General features: G+C 41.2%; 1 protein-coding gene across 7 annotated transcripts in view; it reads left to right on the top strand.

Annotated features, from left to right (window-relative positions):
• Positions 1–5,433, top strand: part of NEDD4L (neural precursor cell expressed, developmentally down-regulated 4-like, E3 ubiquitin protein ligase) — a 231,878-nt gene that overhangs the window by 73,696 nt on the left and 152,749 nt on the right. The window contains exon 1 of one of the 7 annotated variants that reach the window (XM_015564415.1): positions 86–362. The exons of 5 other annotated variants lie outside the window; for them this stretch is intronic. The gene's annotated coding sequence lies outside the window, so the exon portion shown is untranslated. Of the gene's footprint in view, positions 1–85; positions 363–3,701; positions 3,726–5,433 lie in introns of those variants that run through there. One more of the 7 variants, XM_015564416.1, reaches the window with a different exon arrangement.

Below are 5,433 nucleotides of genomic sequence, written 5' to 3'. Positions count from 1 at the left end.
TGCCGAGCTGGGCGAGCTGGGCGGGGTTACTTAGGCTTACGGTAGGGGTGGAGCTTGACTCAACTCCTTTTCCACCAAGGAGCATTTCTTTCTAGCTGTCATTGAAGTGAATCATCAGGATAAGTAGCCAGCTCGGAGCATTCCTCCTCAGTTGTGTTAAAACTTGCCGGGGGTCTCCGAGAACCAGCAGAGGTGTGTGCTGGCAGCATTTCAACACAGGGAAGGAGAAGACAGACCAGAGCCCGAAGATCCGAGGGTCCTCGAGGTGAATTTCCAGCTGTGCTACCGGAACACTAGCCCAATCTGACGCCTTCCGGCAGGAGAGGTGGCTTGTTTTCCGTGAGCCTTGAGGACAATTATAGGTAAGCACAAAGACACCACTGTATATTTATTATATGAATGCATAGTATCTACTATTGGCTTGGAGTTGGAGTTTGGTGTAGTGCTGTTTTTATATCTGTGGCATTCTTCTAGCCCATACCAAGATTTTTCTTTATAAAGTTACTTCTCTTTGGTGTTCAGGGTTAGCTGTAGTTGATTAGTTTTGCTCTCCTTGTGTGTATAGATGGGACAGGAGCAAAGAATGAGATTGAAAAACATTGTCATCTGAACTCTCCTGATTTCTTTACTCTTTGCGTCTCATCTTTGGCTGGGCTATTTAGAAACATATACGCTTTTTATTCATAAAAGGAAAGCACATGGATACTTTTGTTTTCTTTTGAAATCATAGAAAATGTAAACCACTTAATTTCTGGGAATTTTTCTCTGATTTAGAAGTCACTGGTTAAGGAGGAAACAATTGTGTTTTTCTTCCTGTTTGTGTTGGGTCTCTCTTTTCTGAGTGTTTCTGACTTAGAAATCTCACTGGAAAAGAGGGAGACACCAGCTGAACTTGGCCTGAAATGAAATAACATCTGAGGGTTGTGAAGTGTTTGCTTGAACAATGATTTATGGTTTATATCTGAATTTTTGCTTGGCAGTGATAGAAATCTTTCTTCCCCTTAGTATTTGGCTTACATGTCTTATTCTAAATCTATTTGTTATTGTTATTATCAATTAGAGAGAACAAAACTTAAAGCCCAGGACACAGTCAACTGAAGTTTTCCTTTGGGTTTTGCTGTCATTTCCCACCCTTACTACTCATACATATGAATACACTATGTGATTAACACGTGATTTTTTTTCTGTTTCTTTACTGTCTCATTTGATGGTGATTCATAAACTGTTAGTTTCACCAGTTAGTGTATGCCTGTATATTGCCAAAGCCTGAAATAACCTGGAGTGCAGGCCACACCTTTATGTTAATGAGCCAGGTACTTTCAAAAAAGCATTTCTAAAGTTAAATATCTTATTAAAGAATAACTCAGATTTGATGCGTATATTGTTTACATGCATGTGAGTTAGGGTATGCCAATCAAACAAAGAAAAGGAAACAAGTAACTAAACTATAAGAGGGAATTTAAAGAACATGTGGTATTGCTTTTTTTAAAATGTCTCGGAGGACAAGGTGAATTTTAATTCCCATGAGAATTTGAGTAAGATGATGGTGAAATTGAGAAGAGAGATAACAGAAATATTTAATTAGGCAGGAGAAAAGGAAGGACATGATTCTCACAGACATTTTTCTTAAAAAGATTTGTTTTTTGCGGGGGAGTCTTGTATTGCAGCTTAATGGTATTTAAAACAACATGTTTAGGACATTTTCTTGTCACTGTAGAATATAACAGAAAGAGACAAGATGAAGGCAGGAACAGAATGATAGACATTTGCTAGTTGAGGAGCATAAAAAATTTATTCTAGAGTGGGTTGTTTGGTGGGTCTGATGATGGTGGGGAGCCCTATATACTTATTGACAACATCATAGAGGCTGTTAATAAAACTGAGGTTTTTGTGGTTATGACCATTGTGTTGGAGTGGGAGGGTTTTGATTTCTTTTTTTAATCTCATTCCAGGTGATATTTATTTCGTCAGTCAGTATTTCTTAGGGCTTTTCCAAATCAATTTTCAGGTGAAGTCATGTATATATCATTTCTTTCACCTTGGCAGAAATCTGTCCCTTCTTGTGGGTTCCCTCCTTTGCAATTTGAGTTAATGATGATTTAATGTGCTAGCAATGTAGAGGCTTTCCCATTCTCCAGGTTGACTTGAAGCAAACCTGCTAATCTCTCAGCTTGGATCCCAGAGGCTTTTGAGGTCATTCACCTGCAGGGTGATGGCAGAAGCACGTGCTCTCAGGTGTTTACAGAATCTGTCTCAGCTATGCTCTCAGTGGCTCAGAATTCCACAGAGGGTCACCTGGCACACCTTCACTTACAGTAAATATTTGTGCTCTCTCCATGCTTGGCCTGGTTTTCTTGGTACCCAGGTTGGCAGGAGCACATGTAGGTAGGCAGCTTCCCCGTGTGATCTTGCCCACTGGCCAGGACTTGTGGGTCGAGCCTGGGTGAGACGGCCAGCTACCCTCCTGAAATCAAAGGGGCTTTGTTTCTGACCCATCTAAAGGCCCCAGGTCTAGATCTTATAGAAAATCCCTCCTGCCCTGCTGTTGTCACCAAAACTGGATCAGCCAAAATAATCACGAGATCTTGAACCATGAGCTGTACTCTCAGCTGAGACATATGTGAGCTATTTTTTCATCTTAGAAGTAGTTACTGGAAGAAAGGTTAAAATACCAGCTCCTGATTGACATCATCGCTGAAAACAAAGGATTGCTTTCTTCTCTCAGAGAAAGGAATTTTCTGTGGAAATTTTTGGAACAGCACATGATACGTGTGACATATCGTCAACTCCCAGGGGTAGTTAACAGTGTCACTTCAGACTAAGTGGAAACACAGAGACCATAGATTCAGTGAGGTTACTGGAGTTGAACAGAAATACATAAAGAGCACCGCTTCAGTGATGTAAGCGGCTATGCTCCACTATTACTCATCAGCCCTGGGCCAGAGGATTCCATGGAATTATAAGCCACCTCTGACTCAGGTCAGTGACTGGAAACCCCGCCATTGAGGGCGTTTGGTCATGTGTTCTGAGCAGAGGTCATGTGGAGTCCTGGGGCTGCGATCTTTAGGAACATTAGCCCACACAGGTGTGCAAACCTTCAGCCCTGTTCACAGGGTCAATGAGTTTATTTTGGCCAAGATCTGCCATGCTAAGTAGATGCGCTTGAGCCTCAAGAAAGTCTCTAGTTTCATTAAAGGAAATGGTGCAGCGGCCTTGAAGGCATTGGAGTATATTCTACTTTTCTTTCAAACTGTACCCTGTTGTGATGAGGTCTTCAGAGGCATCATTTTATGTAGGCTCATCAGTGAGTGATCTCTGAAAGAGATTTGTTCTTGGACACTCTCTGGTGTTACATTCATGTGACTATTTAGTTTAATTCATTGACAAGGCTTGTTCATTACTTTAAAATAATTTGTCTTCTCACTATCCTTTTAATCCATTAGTTACTGAATAGTTATTAAATATATTTGTGCTAGACACTCAGGAGTACCTCTTTTTCCCTTACGCTTGACACTTTTCATTGAGCTAAAATTCTTTTAAGTTTGACTTGTTCCTTCTCTTATTCTTGTTTTTACTTGATTAGTTTAATTTTTTTAAAAAGTCCTTACCTGAGGTCTTGTCTTTTTCATTGATCTTTAGAAAGAGAGAAGAAGAGAGAAAGAGGAGAAACTTTGATCCATTGCCTCTTGTATGCACCCCGACTAGGTATCGAACTTGCAACCTAGGTATGTGCCCTGACTGGGAATTGAACCCACAACTTTTTGGTGCAGGGAACAATGTTCCAACCAACTGAGCCCCCTTGCCAGGGTTGGTTGATTTAATTTTCAGTATACACTTTAACAGCTCTGAAGCATTGGGCTGAGTGAGGATGGCAATCAAAGACAATTAAGAATTGATTTGTAAGAATTTGCCCCTTTTATTAGCTGGTTTTAAAAAATTAATCTTCTCTTCAACTCTGTTTTTTAATGGGAGGCCACACATCAAGGTTGAGTGGTTTTCCTTGTGTGCATGTGCACCAGTGGAACTCTGTTTTTGAAGGAAATAAAGAATTTAACAGCTAGAAAGGATTATAAGCTGAAAGGTATTCATGTCAGGGAGCAAGAGAGAGTGAGAATGGAAGATGAAATGGCCCTCATCACGCCACCTGTATAGAACTGCAGATCCCAAGAGATCAGGCATCATCCTACTGCAGGGATATTGCCATTAAAATTTGATTTGGACCATGACATGGGACAGAAAGCTTTGATGACAAAGCCAGTATCTTAGTTTAGCAATAACTGGTTAGGGGTAAGACTCACAAACTAAGCAGCGAGATTCAGTAGTTGTGTGTGGTACAACCTCTACCCCTACCTGTGCAGGGAGGGCCCCAGCATCTTCACCTGCATGCAGGTTAATCCTGCAGGCTCATCCTAGGTGTTACCCTAGTCATCATTAAATTGCCCTTGTGTTGTGCTAGCGACAACTACATTTGGCTCTGCCTTTTTTATTTGTTTGTTTTTATTAGAGGAGGGGAGAAGTGTGGGCAGAGAACAAAATAAAAAGCAATTTGCAAGCTCCCAAATTGAGAGTGCACCAGTTAGAGTCAAAGTGACCTCCCAACCTTGAGGGGAAACTAATTTACTCAACAGATATGCACTGAGCACCTCAGGGCCACTCTCTGGCTATAGGGGCTAGGAAGGCTAGTATAAACAGAAGAGGCCAAGTGCCCATCAGTGTCCGGCTGGTGGGCTGCACAGCCGTCTGAGGCCACCTGCCTCTGTACCTGCAGGGAGCTTCAGCCAGTGGAGAAGACTGACAATAACCAAGAGAACAGATACTGTCATTGGAGGTAGTGTGAGGGACTTTAAAGTAACAAAAATCAGGAGACAGGAATAACAGTTACATGGTGGACACGCTTTTCTTCTTCTGCATGGCAGCCCCTGACATTTTTTTGTTAGTATGGAAGTTGTAGCCAACACTAGGATTGTGGTTGGAAATCCTTAAGCAATAAAAAATAAAATAAAATAGTATTCAACTTAAAAAAAATCCTTTTAATATCCTCCTCATAGAAAATTATAAATTATTATACCTGGAAGGGCAAATGGTCATGGATCTTAGAGCAAAATGAAAACATATATCCTGGAAAAAATATTTTAACTCATTAAACATATCTAAGTATCATATCTAGAAAACTAGGGACACCAGCATTGGTGCAGTAGCCTCAGCATGAATGAATTATTCTGCCCTGTAAGAGGCGTGGTGGCCCGGCAAGTGTGGCTCAGTGGTTGAGTGTTGAACCAGGCAATCAGGTTCAATTCCCAATCAGGGCACACGCCCCAGTTGCAGGCTTGATCCCCAGTAGGGGGCATGCAGGAGGCAGCCAGTCAATGATTCTCTTTTATCATTGATGTTTCTATCTCTGTCTCCCTTTCCTCTCTGAAATCAAGAAAATAA

Source organism: Myotis davidii, unplaced genomic scaffold (assembly GCF_000327345.1).
Source record: "Myotis davidii unplaced genomic scaffold, ASM32734v1 scaffold38, whole genome shotgun sequence".
In the NCBI taxonomy this organism is placed as follows: domain Eukaryota; kingdom Metazoa; phylum Chordata; class Mammalia; order Chiroptera; family Vespertilionidae; genus Myotis; species Myotis davidii.
This window is presented reverse-complemented; position numbering and strand designations above follow the sequence as displayed.